Source organism: Lepisosteus oculatus, chromosome 26 (assembly GCF_040954835.1).
Source record: "Lepisosteus oculatus isolate fLepOcu1 chromosome 26, fLepOcu1.hap2, whole genome shotgun sequence".
NCBI lineage: Eukaryota > Metazoa > Chordata > Actinopteri > Semionotiformes > Lepisosteidae > Lepisosteus > Lepisosteus oculatus.
Window position 1 is genome coordinate 823,948 of NC_090721.1, and position 16,218 is coordinate 840,165.

General features: G+C 44.8%; 1 protein-coding gene across 1 annotated transcript in view; it reads right to left on the bottom strand.

Annotated features, from left to right (window-relative positions):
- The window catches only part of stx1a (syntaxin 1A (brain)), a 102,180-nt gene that overhangs the window by 57,203 nt on the left and 28,759 nt on the right, over nucleotides 1-16,218 (bottom strand). The gene's annotated exons all lie outside the window — the stretch shown is intronic.

Sequence of the window (16,218 nt, forward strand, 5' to 3'; positions counted from 1 at the left end):
CATGGGGCAGGGCTGAAAGATCAGAACCAAAGATTTTCTGCCAAGTCTGACAAGACTCCTCAGTTTGTTGTTTGCTCCTCAGATTCAGATTCCCAAAACAAACCTCCCTATTCTACAGTATTTACTCCATCATGACTATAATAATCTTCCCTCAGTCTAATAGGGGGAAGATCAGTGAACAACCGACCAGTCCTACTAGTTACACTGGAGGAGTCATTCCAGACTAGGGTGAAAGATTAATAAACAAGGAATTGCAGCTTCACAATATGGAAATTGTCCTGAAAAACAGTTTTTTCAAGATGCATTTAAAGTTTCAGCAAATATTACAGTAGTTCAAGCAGGGAGTTGTGTCAGCATGCGTGGGCTGCAAAGGAACAGGTAAAGGTTAATTTATGCTTAAAAGAGAAGAAAGGAAACATGTTTCGGCTGTGGAGCCTTCTTCGGGTATGTTCACACTCCAAGAAGGCTCCACAGCTGAAATGCTGCGTTTCTTTTCTTCTCTTTTCAGCATAAAATATTACAGTATTTTGTGTTACAATGTTACCTTGCAACCACTACATGTACAGTAAATTTCAGTTGAGGAACATTTTTGTATTCAACTTACACATTAATTTTCTTCACTCTGGGGCGACTGTAAAGCCCTGTCCTGTCTGTCCAGGGGTTTGCATCTTAGGGCCATTAGACAGCTTTATCGATTAATCTATACAGTTAAATTGATTTTAATAATAATGATTTTAGTCTGAGATCTGGGAAATGAAGACATTGAGTCTAAATGTCAAAGACCAGGGAGTTAAAAAGTTGAGAAAATTGAACAGGAAGAAGAAAGCTAGATATTACAAATCTCAGAGGACATGTAAATCATTCAGAGCTTGACAGATTCACTAACTGGAAATTACAACTAGGAACTAGGAATTATAGAACAGTGACCAGAAATTAATTGTTAACTGACTTCCTAGCTATTTTCCAACATTGGCCGCTAAGGAAATTGGCATACTGTCCTTTTAGAATTCCACATCACACAGCAAGTTCCTAATTTATTTTCTAAACATACAGTCCATTAATGGCTCAATAAATGCATCGGTGGTGTAAAATGGCTTGTGAATACATACATTAGTATCAGAGGTCAGGGTAACACCCTGGAATCTATTGCACCCACTCCAATTCCAGAAACAGGGTATAAATCACCCAGTGTGTTGTGTCGATTGTACTATGTATTGCCTTAGTAATTTGCACTATTTGCACTTTGCACCATGTGTATCCTGTGTACAAAGTCTATGTTCATTCTGTATTTGCACCGTGGACCAGGAGGAATGATATTGGGTAATGGAATTCAGCACCGATTAGGGCAAAGTGATGCACACATGCAGTAGAAACACACACTACACACATTTGTGTAGATTCTTATGTACAGTAGAATCAAGACAATGTGGAGAAGCATTAAAAAGCAAACAGAATGAATAAATAGCAAAAAGTGGGTTAAAACATAGGGAAGTCGTGTTTTAACTCTACAATGCACTAGTAAGCCCTCCTGTAGCTGTGTTCCATTTTGGCCACCATGCCACATAAAATAAATTATAGCCCTAGAAAGAGTCATACAGATAGTCTGAGTAAGCATACAAAATCTGAGGTAGTATAACAGTTATAAGCAAGGGATTGTTTTCACACTCAGTAGTGACAGAAGGATGGTGGAACCTTAAGGCGCATTAACTGTATTTAGGACACCGAACAGGAGACGCGTCTTTACTCAAAGATGGTTAGTGTCTCAAACAGGCTACTCAGCCAGGCCCAGACTCTGCAAGGTGTTCACCAGCATTGTGTTCAGCAGCTAAGTGTTGAGTGTTGGCGTGAATCTGAGATGTTAAAGATAGAAATGCAAAAATACAAAGTATTTCCAGCACAATCTTTTCTCTAGAAATACAATGAGGGTTTTGAACAAAATCCATCTGCACACCGCCTACCTCCACCTCCTGCAAGAGAACTAGTTCAATTTTGCTTAAAGAAGAAAGTTTCGCAGCGGCAGAAGAAAAGAACAGCAGTTCCTCCAGGTTTTTTCCAGGTCGGGGGGCAGACTCATTTGCCGACACTGGACTTCAGGAAGGCAAACGTCAAACGCAGAAAGGCCTTTTGATCATTAAGTGTTTCAGCAACTCCACAACTCCACAACTCCGTCTGCTCAGTAGTTTGAGAACAAAGTATCACTACACCCCCCTAAAAGGCCGTGGGTGTGGAAATAGCCAACAGGCCACTGACGAAACAAATTTAACTGGCAGTCTGAAACTAAAAAGCATCTAGCTTACCTTCAGGTTTTTATCAGCAGGATTAGAAGGTGATAAGACCATTATTAGTGAAAACACAGAATTGCCAGCAGTGAGACATTACAAATGGTGGCATGAAATAATCACTTGATTCTATGTTTTGTAAGGTAGATTATTCTTAACCTTCACCCATAACATGTTGAAAATTAAATGATCAGGGAATAGAATCAATTGCAATTATATCACCCAAATAAGACAACCACAGACAGCAAATAATAGCTGGTTCCTTACAGAGAAAAGAACAGCAGTTCCTTTGCCTTTTTTCCAGGTCGGGGGGAACAGAGGAGGAAGAGTGGATGTGCTGAGGGTTATCACACCTACAGAACCCTTTCTCAATTTCATCTTTGTGTAACACTTGTGCCTTTTCTATTCTCCTTCTGAGGGAGAAAGAGATCGCAGTTCTGTCGACTGGAAATGACCTGACTCATCCAAACTTCCTGAAGGTGCTAATTGCTCAGTTCAATCCGGGGGTCACTAGGAACATGCTAAATCCTCTAGAGGAGATGTCTGAGATTCACTGATGGGCTCAACCATGGAGACGTGGGCCCCTGAGTGGCTCCATCACTAGTCACTAGTCACTAGTGTCACTAGTTTTCAGATCACATTGCAGGAATTGGCTGAGTTTACACATTCATTTTCTTGATTTGTGCTGATACATACAGGAAGACGTCTGTGTGAAGTGGATACTGTAGAGAGACTACAAAAACTAAGAGCTTCCTTACATTGCTTAATGGTTTTTTTCTATGTAGCAATGTTGTTTTGGAGCTGCGTGAATAAATACTCTCCACAGGGCACCAACTCCTGAACATAAAGAGCAACGACAGGACAGAGACATGAGAAATGAAGCAGGAGAGTGCTTATTCTCCCGCATTGTTTTAGTCTCACAGCAGCACTCTGTATTTATACAGAAGCGTCTCTGTCTCTGAGACTGTGATCGTGCTTTTGTTTGCACAGAAGCGCTTCAGGGGGCAGAATATTTCTGCATGTCCCTGCAGTTCTGCTCAGATGCTCAGGATTTATTTAGGCTCTGCAGCTCGAGCTTCCTAAACTAGAGCGCTCTGCCCAGGCTTACATCTCAGGGCTCAGCTAAGTAAAACTACATACCACAGAAAAGCAGAGATCCCACCGATTTCAGTTATGTAAGCATGTTGTTGTTCTAACAAAACTGTAACAAACTAATTTAAGCTTGATTGCACCTAACATGGGGTTAGATTACAGGCTGTGATGTTTGCAGCACAGACCTGTTTTCCTGGGAGAGAAGGACACTTCTGTCCGCGCGCGGGAACCCACTCCCGGGTTTGGTAGCAGTAATCGCCAGTATGATGATGAAGTGATCGAGCTCAGTTTGCCGCCTCTCATTCTGCTGCTGCCAGGGAGAATCACTGCACACAAACCTCGTTAAGCAGGTGATTCATTAAGGAGCTGTGGACCCTTTGAATCCAAACCTAATCCTGACGACATATTGCGCCTGACCTCCTTTCAGCTCTGCTGCCTGAGAAAGGGCTAATGAAAAAGCTTGTGTGCGAGTATATATACGCCTTCAAAATGAGAAGGGATTGGAAAGGGGATCTTGGTTATAAGGCCATCTATTACTGGCACAGGCAATTCCTCTCAATTTTCGCGGGAGATTATGCCCTCATCCACATCCCGAACACCTGCCTCTCCTTGACTGCATTTCTGCACCACTCACACAACAGCTCAGATGAGCGTCTTTGAAACCTCCCTGCTTGCTGTGAACTGCTGTGCCTGGGCCAAAAGAAACAGATAAATAGCAACCTCCTCTGCTGTACATAAAAGCAGGGTTTTCATGTGGGTTTGCAATGGGAACTGTGCTTCCGCTTTTACTGAGCAGCTGTGGGTGTCCTCACACAGCTACAGATCAGGTGAACGCAGCATGTTTGCTCAAGGGCCATTTTCGGGGTCTCCCGTGCAGTTGAGCCGCTAGGGCTGAGGGTGGCGCTCTGTGGGCCAGACCTTGCTGGTTCGGGTCAGGGCCGGTTCTCTAGCCAGCGCTGGGCTGGGTTCCCCAAAAGACATTGCACACTTGGCAAAGAGCTGCCGCGCCAGAGTCCCGCGGCTTCCCTGCCACCTCCTGTGTGTCCGCAGTCACCACACTTGCAGCGACACGAGCGCGAGACGCGCCGCTTCTCCGCCAGGCACTCAAACTCCAGACGAACAGCTGGGAAAGACGGGCGAGGCTCAAAACTGCCAGGCCTTCCTCCAATCAACACCCTCTCTCCCGTCAGTCTCTCTAGCGTGTGTAATGTGACTTCATGCTCGCCTCGACTGTAAAAGGAACTAGTGTTACCATAGCAACTGGCAGAGTCTGGACTCACCTGTCAGTCAGCCAGTTGCCATGACTACGCGATCAGACAGGAAGCCTGTTCCACCTGTGTGCAACTACTGACCAAACCCATTAGGAGGAACTGACTATTCAAGATCTGCTCTGGTGATACTCTGTGCTCTGCCTTAGAGTTTGCTTTGAGTCTCAGTCTCTAGCTTTTCGTTCCCTGCTTGTTTCATTCTGAGTTCGCCTTGTGGATTACCTGACTCACAACCTCTCAGTCTAGATTTCTTTTAAAAATGATGCATTGAACCATTTTTTCTATCAATGACATGAACATGAAAACCTGGAGACTTTGTAGCTTTCTAATAACTGAGAGCCAAACAACCAGGACACAGATTTTAAAAAAAGTTTGTAGGGATAACTTTACCCTGCCTCCCAAAATGCTCAAAGCTTCTTGTGCGGTATTTACCGAACACCCCTGATGTCCGCTGGTTGGGCGCAACAGAGGGTTATACTTTCTCACATCTCACTCTCCAGGAGCAGAAGGGTCTAAAGACGGAGAAGCTGCAGCAACATGACCGGCAGCCAGACTCCCATCTGATGGCTGTGTGTCACTGCTGCTTGTACGCTGAATTATTCAACAGCCCTCCTGGTGCAGGCAGAGCTGTCACCCTCCAGCGTGCAGCAGATCGCAATTTGCATGAGCTCCAAAACAGCGCGGAATTAAACTGTCTGCTTTGTATGTTCTGCATTACATCACTATAATCTGAAAAGAAAAAACACATGGACCTAATATCATTTCATAACTGATACAGAATTCTATGTGGAACGGGAGCATAGATTTATTTATCCTAGTGTTACAGAACACACATGTAGGCTGCTCATATACAAATGACCAGTTGGTGATTTTAAAAATGTTTGTGAAAGGAACATGAGATTTTAATATAACTAAAAATTGAAATTAAAATTTTTGAATTGTAATCGAAAGATTTAAAATAACTGAAAACTAAAAAAATATATATTTCTTTAATAAAATGTGATATTTGACGTAGAACATTTCTGATATCCCTTTTGTTTGAGGTGACTCCACAGTACTACACTCAACATCCTGGCAAAGAGACCTTAGCAGGTGTCCTCAGATCCTAAACAAAACAGATCACTCTGTCTCGCTGAACCCTCCCAACGCAAAAATATGACTCAGCTGTTCAACACAGCTTGAAGCCCAGCTGAAGCCCTCTCTCCTGCCCTTGCCTGATAAAAGGGATTGCTGTTATAGCAGTCACTGCAGAGCACGGGTCCATACCCAGCTCAGGAAAGCAAAGAATCCACAATGATGAAGACAAAGATACATTGTCTTCATTGTATCATTATCATTTAACTTTAAGACATTTTACTCTCAAAAATGTCACTTTTAATTCCCTTGTTTAAGAAATGAAAATAAACTGATTTTTTGTGTGTTGCAGCACTCCATAGGAAATGAGCTCAGACTGGCGACTGTACTGATGGTAGATTTCTGTGGCCAGGAGTGATTTCTGACCTACTGGTGTGCTAGAAAGTATCCATAACTGTATTATTATTCTTTCAGACTCAAAAGTGCCTTACATGAAATTAATTAAAAACTGAAAGCAAAGATTTCTGAGATTTCTTGAATGTGTGTTCATTGGATGGGATCATCTCTTTGATATGTTGACTAAACAATCAATAATTGTTTGCCCCACTGAACAGGTATTAACGATTTCTAGCTGTTCCTTTTCAATACATGCGCACAACACATGGAGACCTGTGGGTGTTCTCTGCAGTCTGACCCACTGTAGCGCACACATCCTGAGTGTCCGGTCCGCATGCTCATTGTTCCTGCTGCAGTTTGTTAGCCGCCCTGCAGGGGGCTCCCCTGAGACACGGTTGGCCCTTGCTTTGTCAACAGCCCAGGGGGCAGACAGATAAGGCGGTTACATCACCCAGAGCTGTTGCTGCACAGAGAAGCCGCCAACCGTACAGATTTCAGCCATGTGACACTTTCAGATGACAGGCCCACTGATACGGAGCCAATTTTCACTTCTCTTGTGGCTCTGAAACACAGATAAATCTCAGCTTTTGTGGCCAAGATTTTTAAATCAGCAATTAGCAGCGCTTAGTCTACCAGCTCTGAGCACAAATAAATCAATTATGCTGCATGTTTGTCTGGGATTATTGATCGTCTGAAGTCCAAATTCCCAATGCTTGAGCTTGGCAAGTTACACAGAGACACAGACAAGGGGCACGAAACAAGAGAGGGCTAAAAATTCAGCCTGGGGACCAGACTTAATCACTAATCCACAGCTCTAACACTAACACACTGAAGAACACATGATAGCATGATGGAATACCATACACTCCTATTAACCTTGATCACACTCGGAAAGAATGGAGGCTTATCAATACAGTGGTGCAGACAGTGCAATATCTTAGTGAACAAGGAAAGATTCTGTACATTTCCACATTCGCCACTCCATGGTTACTCAGCCTGACAATGATCAATTAGGAAATTGAACAGCCGATTGGAGAAATGTTCCGCCAATCAACAGGATTAGTAAGGTTGCGCTTTCTGTAGGTCTGCCATAGTTCCTGTTGTCATTTTTCTGAATCAGATTAAGTAAGGGGGCTCCCACGAGCCTTCTCCAGTAACGAGGTTGCACAACACAATTAGTCTGGTCACATGCACACATCAGATCTGCATCAGCTGTCCCTAAAGTACACTAGGCTCCACCACGTTTACTCTTAGGGTAATAACAGTAATAAAAGTAATAAACAATATTGACTAAAGTTATTAATATACTTATCCGATATTTGCAAAGCAATTTATACCTTCACTGATTTTTTCCTATACATTATCAGTGAGTAGAGCATATGGAATAAGACAGTACAAGACATCTGGAATAACCGTCACCAACACAGTGCAGGACACGTGGAATAACCCTCACTACTGACATAAAGGAGTGGTGTCATCTAGCACTCACACTTTTTTAAAATATTTGATTTGCCAAGTCTTAGTGACAGTGACTGTGCTATTACTTTCATAAGGAGAGGAACATATGTCAAGTGCTAGCCACTCAGGTCCTGTGGATATTTAAGCAATTTTAAATAAGCACGTTAACATCAAACCTTGATAGGCTTGTGTTTCATTATACTGTACTAATATGTACTCAGCAAAAATATAGACTTTAAAAGTAAGCAATCCTACAGAGAATCCTTCACAGTCATGACAAAGAACAGATTTCTACCACAGCAACAGGGCACAGAATAACAAGTACAGATGGTTAGATATTAATTTTCCAACATTTTCCATCAGATAACCTTTAAATTCTATGAAGGAAAGTAACAGCCTCAGCTTACATCTCCCAAACCTTGGTTCTGAGGCGCTGTGATCACATACTGTACAATACCTGCTGCTTCATTATAATACTGTATATGCACTCTCGATAACCTTCTGACATACTGTACATAGCCAAAATATGGCATAATCCCTTCTGGGAAACTCATAAGATTTCCAAATTAATACATGCTTAAATCAATGGAATTTTAAAATAATATTTTTCCCATTAACTGGCTTGTTATGTTGAAGTTTATTTCCCTGAGGTATAATGATGCTATAACCTTGACCGATTCTGTTCCTAACAGAATATTCTACTGTAGAAGAATCGCCTTACTTACAATGACTCAGTTTTATTGTTAGAGAGACAGAAAAAGAAAAATTGACAGGCTGTGACCTGAAGGTACCAACACAGGCACAAAGATAATCTTCCCTTTGCTCATTTCAAAACGTTATGGCTCATTCCAAAAGAGATTCAATCAGATCGATTATTATAACACTTATGAGATACTGCCAATTACAGCAATATTCCAATTTTTCAGAAATCAGAACGGGAGATACAGTAGCATTGCGTATCTTAGAAAATGAGTCAGGAAAGAGGAATTACCACTGGGAGCTGAGAAATAAAGTTCAGTTCTCTGCTGAAAGCTGGCTAGATATGAACTAGGCAGTGAATATAAATGGGAGAAATTCACATGTGCCCATGACTGTACTTTCACTGAAGCAATACTGTTGTCTTAATCCTGCAGCTCCAATCCTGGTCCTGGAGGGACTTCAGTGCAGCTGGGCTCTTAATGACCTGAATCAGCTTATTGGCTTAATCAGACCAATTTACTAGTGTTTCCCAGGTCTTCAGGTACTGGTTCTTTAAAAGAGACCTGAAACACCCGCAGAAACAGCATCCCTCCAGAAGAAGGATTGGAGTATATAAAACCCAATGACATCTGCACAAGGCTCATGGGAGAGGCAGATCAGAAAAAAAGGATCAAGTCCTCTTTCTGATGCCAGTGCAGTAAATAACTCAGGTGTAAACACTATAGTTTCTGCACAAACACTATGAAATTTAACAGTGCATTTAATTTTCCACTCTTAAACTTCAACCCAGAGAAAGAAATCAGTATAAAAAAAGGATATAAACTTAGGCTGAAAGCAAAAACTATAAATAAACATGTTATTAAAAGTGTTTGCCTGTGACAAGTGTTGGCTGCAATCTCTGCTGAATTGCAGACTGCAGCTTTGTGTGGGAAGACTGTCATTTCAAGAGAAAGACGCTTTTTGGAGGAGCTCCTGGACTGTAATTACCGCCAGGCCTACACTGCCCCCTCGCAGAGGATCTTCTGTTCCCTCCTGATGGGAACAGACAAAAAACACACAACAAAAACAGAAACAGGAAATCTCAGCAAGCTCGCCTCCCTGCCAGAGGACAATGGAGAAGAATGTCAACACCTGTTCTGAGCTGGAGAGAGGCCCTCCCTGCCACCCACCCATCTGCTGCTCAGCCCAGGGGAGATTCCCCTCCACCTCCCCACAGCTCCACAGGGGGCCGAAGCGAGACGGTGTGCCTATTCCCGGCGCTCCAGGGAGGAAGGGACCTGCTCCTCTCCTTGCGTTTGAGGGCAAAGCTCCGGCTGAACCACAATCCCCAGAAACACAGGTGCGCAGCATCGCTGTGCTGCTCTGCCTCCTGTGTGGATGCAAACGTCTGAGCCAAGGCTCCAGTTGGCCTGAACAGGGCAAACCTCCAAGCGATTCTTTCCTTTTAGTGCAAAAGGTAAAGATTCTCCGCCAAATCCGCCAACGAAGAATTGCAAACTGGAATCAGCAGAGGATCATTGTTCGTAGCACAGGTCTAATGTTAAAAAGAAGACAGGGGGTTCATGGGAAAGTTAAAAAAAGAGAAAGGAAAGTACCGAATCAAGATTTAGCATCATGACAGTGAATAATTGAATCTGTATTTACAGATGTCAGGATCTATCTTAGAGGGACTGCTGGGGTTGGTGAGAGAAAGACAGTGGACGCCGTCGTCTCTGGGAGAAACCTGGATGCTCTGCTCCTTGACGCTAAGCAAAGCGATGCTACAGCCTGCGAGGGCTCACAGAAACCCACTGCGATCCAAAAAAGACACTTGGTGAAACGAATCAAAGCAACTCTACATGACCTGCTTGAATATCTCCGGCCCATGTATCCTCAAGCTTACTGCATTTACCAGGTTTAAGGGCTTACGGTACAAGGTGGTGTCTCTTAGGCAATCAGACCAGCTGACTGTCCTATGCAGCAAAGCTGTGTCTGGTCCGCACTGAGACAGGTGATCTTAGTGGAAAAGCTGGTTGCAGTTGGAAGAGTTACTGGTGGCACCAGAGATCAGTGCTCCTCTCTTTGCGCCAGAAATATCAAAACAGTGCTCCCCATCCATCCATTTTCCAAACCTCTTCTTCCAATTCACGGCTGAGGGGGAGTTTGAGCCTATCGCATTGAGCAACAGGCCCAAGGCAGGACACACCCTGGATGGGACACTAGTCCATCGCAGAGCAGACACACACTCACACCAGGGTTAACTTTCCCAATGAATCTACCAGCATGTCTTTTAACTGTAAGAGGAAACTGGAGCACCTGGAAGAAACCCACAAGAACTCACGGAAGATGCAGAACAAACTCCTTTCCACATCTACAAACTGGCCTGCTTGACCCCCATCTGACCTGACACTGAAGTGTGCTCCAGGCCACTCCCACCAGTAGGTCTGCTTTGAAAGGAATGAACTTTGGGAGATTAAATAAAAATGTAGCAATAGTGAAATGTACCAACTATCAATATGATACATTTTCTGAGAGCAAAGCCTTATTCATGCATGAGGTTGATGTAATTGTGTCATATTCTGGTGTTCTCTGTGCCTCAGCCACTGGAATATTTTGCCATGAACCTCCCAGGACTCCTCTGTTTGCAGGGATGTCAGAATCCCTCATGTTACGTGTGCATTCCACCTTCGACTCCACAGAACACCATTTTGTAAGAAAGGTGAGAGCGCCTGACAGCTGTGAATTGTTTCTGACACTTCCGAGAAGAGAAGAAAGCGAGTTCCCCAAGCTGCCGGCATCGCAAGACCGCTGCCCTGCGGCGCACTCACACTCCGCTGTGCAACCTTGAGAAGGGTGATGGCCTCTGAACGGGGAGGTTTAAAAGCCCTCCTCCCTGTCCTGGGGGCAGCTGTGCAGCACGAGCTGTATGAGCTGATGTGCTGTGGGGCTCAGGGCCCGAGGCGCAGTAGTGAGCGTGCACAGGGCTCCCTCACACGCTCAGCTGCTCCGAGGCGCAGTAGTGAGCGTGCACAGGGCTCCCTCACACGCCCAGCTGCTCCGAGGCGCAGTAGTGAGCGTGCACAGGGCTCCCTCACACGCCCAGCTGCTCCGAGGCGCAGTAGTGAGCGTGCACAGGGCTCCCTCACACGCCCAGCTGCTCCGAGGCGCAGTAGTGAGCGTGCACAGGGCTCCCTCACACGCCCAGCTGCTCCGAGGCGCAGTAGTGAGCGTGCACAGGGCTCCCTCACACGCCCAGTCACCCATCCCTTCTCTTCGTCTTGGTTCTGCCGCACAGGAAGGGTGAGGGTGCCCTCCATCACAGCCACGCGTCCTCGTGGCGCGCTGCATGGTCCGCAGTGCCGTGTGGAGGAGCAGCGCTTTTACTTTCCAATGATACGGCTCTTCCGGCGGTACAGGAACTGCGACTGAGGTCTCAGCAGGTACAGGTACAGGTACAGGTAACAGCCTGCGGTTCGCGGGGTCAACATGTGTTAAGGCCTGCTTGTCAGAGCCCCCCATGTGGGGTGGAGGCCGGGGGCGCCCCGGAGATGCCTGCATCGGGAGGCTGGGAAGGAAGGATCCGGGACTCGGATTTATGAAGAGCCAGGAAGGTGCAAGCCAGGGGGAGCTGCCTTCTCTCCCACACTTTCATGCCTACGTCTGTTTCGTTCAGCTGTCTTTTCTGTTAGCCCGAATGAGCGCATTGTGTGAAGAGAATGCAGAGAGAATTGATTCAGATGCTAAAAAGCTAACCATGCCTGATTTAAATGAAGTCTTTTACATAATTTCCAGTGTCTTAGCACCTGGTTTTCCTCCCTAGAAATGTGTATCATGAGGCAATTTTATACTTTTAAAAAACCTTCACTAATCAGCTTTTCATGGATGACACCTTGCTTCAGATTGCAGGCTACCTGGCCGTTCTGAAACACACACATGAAGCTATCTGTGGCAATACAAAGTGCCCAGAGCAGCAGATGTAATATAAAACAAACACGTGGACCGGTACAAGGCTGCTGTTAAAATAAGGAGTGTGCACAGTTGTTTTTCTAACAGTACATCTGCTGTTACAGGAGTATAAAGGGCAGCAGTGACACATCAAAGCACACAGACAGCTGTGATGGCAATATGTTCTTCACACAGGAAGACCACAGATCAGCTGGGCCTGGGATAGTGCACTCTACTGTTTACTATATACCGTATAGTACAATACAGTGCACTGGATAGTGCTCTATAGAGTAAACAATATATATATTACAGTACAGTATATTTAGTACAGTGCAGTGCACTATAAACTATATATGAACTCCCTATAGTACAGTCAGATGTATCATTGGCTCTGAGCCGCCTGTGGGGCTGTGCTCCCGCTGAAGGTGGGCGTGGCTCTGGAACCGCCCGCACTTCCCCACTCTCTCCAGCGGGTGGCCTCAGGGATCGAGGGGTGACAAACACAACAAGCTGTTTCCAAGCTGGTGGGCAGTAACAGAAATAACTGTCGATCCTAAACTTACAAAAGGAGAAAGACTGAAAAGCACCACACTAGGACACAGGCTTGAATCAGACCTCAGCGGTTACAACTGTAAACATCCACACCCCCATTTCTAGCATCGAGCCACTGAAGAGTACAAAATCAGCCCCACGTTGACTGGGCCCTGATCCCAGATAAGAACACCCCAGACAGTATCCACAGCCAGCAGAGATTTTCCCAACCAAACGATTTATTATCCCGTTCATGTCCACATACAGCAGCCAGACAAGGTGATAGGGCCCTGGCAGCACTGATCTGCTACAAACGTTACCAGAATAAACCCTGGCTGTGGGTTTTAGCATAAGTGGTCTCTCCACTGCAACTCCTGAAACTTTCTGCTATTATTCTGATTCAGTCTGTACCAGCACAGCAAGTGGCTTTTCTATCCACAGTTCAGCCTGAGCACATGCACGTTGTAATCTGCACAGAAGAACACTGCGGTCTACAATGACATCGTTGAGCACAGTACACACACATATAAACTATCATCACAAGGTGGTATAACAGTAAAAATATGGGTATAAAATAAAAGTCAAGTTGTCTCTATGACACAGCTTGAACTTGTTTCCTATTTGTGCACCAGGATGCCAGAGTGAATTATCCGAAGGCAGCGAGGTGGTGACATCTCTGGGTTGGCTGTACAGCCCACTGGGAATTTTCTTACACCAGACCGTATCCTGAGTGCATTGACATAAGCAAATATTCCAAATATTCCAGCTGTTCTGCTACACATCCTCACCTTTTCAAAGGGAAACCTGGACAGATTCTATGACATGTTCAGTAGAATTTAAGCTACCAAAAATACATGGAGTATGTCCTCCTGTTTGCCAGTTACAAATATTTGGGCTAGAGCAAACGCCTCTTCTGTCTCAAAAGGGCAACATTGGCTGCAGTTTGGGACCATGTCCCTCTGATCTCAAGGAAATGAACAGGAGACCCACAAGGTACGATATAAGACCCCTCTCACAAGCACCGGAGAGCAGTGATCCTTTAGGAGGGATTGTCTCTGATCTATTAGCATTGCATGTCCTGTCTGTTTTCCATCACTGTCAGCTCTGATTGAAAGAGATACAAAAGGGAAACAAACCTTCCTGTTTGATTGTCAATGTTGTCCCTTTCAGGAGCAGGCAAAAAAATAAAAACGTAACACGTCATAATTACAGAGCACGTTTTCAGGAATCACAGGACAAAAAATAAACCGTAGCGACATTTTCAGATTTAAAAATTCATGGGCTCCTGAGACACCCCTGAGGCCAGAAAAAGGAAAGTGAAAGAGATGTTACTCTTTGTAGTCAGTGTTATCTGAGGACCTGCCTGGCGTTTGGACTTCACAGCCTTCTCCCTATCCTGTATGGGCTGCACTCTTCAGTGCTGTGGACAGCGATCGTGGGTTCGAGCCTTGGTCATGTCACTTTCTTGCAATGTGTGTCTGCCGCTATCAGATGAAGGAGGTCTCTCGTTCTCCCCGATGAGTGCTGGCTCTGCAGGGGCGCTTACCAGAAGAGCATGTCCAGGGAGTTTATACTGAATCATGGTCAGAGAGCTGTCGTAGAACAGACTGGTGAATACAGATCAGGTGGCTACAGTATGTCATTAAAAAAATGGGAGATTTCAAATTTCTAAAAGGAATCGGGTAAAATGGCTCTCCAGGCAGTTTTACTGAAAGTGCATTTAAGTTATGCAAAGGACCAAGAGCAGCAGATTGGTGCAGTGGCTGCAGTACCTCTGCGCTGGCTGGGGGGCGCTGGGGAGTCACCCAGGAGGAGTTACAGGCTCCCCTCCCCAGGCTCTGGATGACCCTGAAAACTGGGGTGAGAGCTACGTGAGAAGACAAGAGACACTGCTTCGCCCAGAAACAACCGAGTGGATCGCAGCTTTTTCAGGAGTCATATCCTGCATGGGTCCACACACTTTGAGTGCAGTCTTCTGTCGCCAGCGTGGTATCCTCTAACAGGCTTCGTTTGGGATTATAACAACACCATTTAGGTTTATTGTTCCAAAAGACTGAACAGGTATTCAAATTGGAATCTGTGACAATGCACAGCATTTATCACAGTGGAGGACACATCAGCTATTATGGCACTGTTCTCAAATTCAGCTCCTGGAGGGCTTCCTATCTGTAGGGTTCTGTTGAAACTGACATTGTCAATTAAACAATTAATCTAATTATTTTCTAAATTAGCCAGATACGATTTGCATTTGATTGCACAATTCACTTCATTAAAGGTGCAGTAACCCATTAATCATGCCAGAGCTTGGTTAGAAGTATGGACATTATGCAGGTACTTAAATGCCAGCGAGAATCTGGGAATGGGGGAATGAAAATGTATCTGTTATTTTATTTTTGTGTCCTATGTAGCCTGGATGAAAGGGGATATGCTGGCTACATTTAAATCAAGCATTACCAAATTAAAATAGTGATTTTCACTTGATGAATTCTCTAACTCTAATGACTTGACAGGCGTAACAGATGTTACCTTTATACAGGCTGCCCACGGTTTGGGAGGGCCTACCTCTTGCTACGATTTAATTCCCACCAAATGTCTCATCACGAATATTATGTCTAACGCTTGTGCTGAGTTAAGTTTAAATATGGTAAAATGGTTATATGTACTTCTGCGTTTTGTACTGATGAATTCCTGGGGTGCTATATTCACAGACTCTGTATGTTCTCCCCATGTTCATGTGGACTTCCTCCAGGTGCTCCGGCTTCCTCCCACAGTGCAAAGACATGATGCTGCTGGGTCAATTAGCATCTGGAAAAACTGGCCCTGGTGTGAGTGTGCCCTGTGTGTGCCCTGTGTGTGCCCTGTGTGTGCCCTGTGTGTGCCCTGCGATGGACTGGCGTCCCGTCTAGAGTGTACCCCTCTCCTTGCACCCACTGCTTGTCAAGATAGACTCCAGCTCCCCCGTGACCCCGAATTGGATGAAGCAGTGAGAAAACAGATGGACAATCCTCTATAGATCTAAACATTTATTACTATTAGTGTTTCATGTGATAAGAAAATATATTTTAGCATACTTGATCTTACTAGGAAGGTCATTTTATAGTTTTTTTCTTTAGCAACTTGCACCTTGTTATAACCCTCTGGACTCAGCTGTGTTTGTGGGAAACCCTCAAACAGGGAGAGGGGAGTGCAGAGTGTGACCTCCTCTGACCTCCTTGACAGGAGCAGAGGCCTGTTAATGCACTGACTGCGAGTGCGACCCATCGAAAAGGCAGCATAGATTAGCTTTCAGTCCCTGTGATAAACCGTATTGGCACAATCGTCTCTGTTCTACCTGACTTATGGAAATGATTTTGAGAAAGTGTGAAGAGCCTCACTCCCCTGCCTCACAAAGAGAAAGAAATGACTCTGGTGTAATAGCTCCCTATCGATTTTCACTGTCTAGATTACAGCCCGACAGCTCTGAGCACTGCTGACAGGTGCTCCAGTTTTACTTTCTT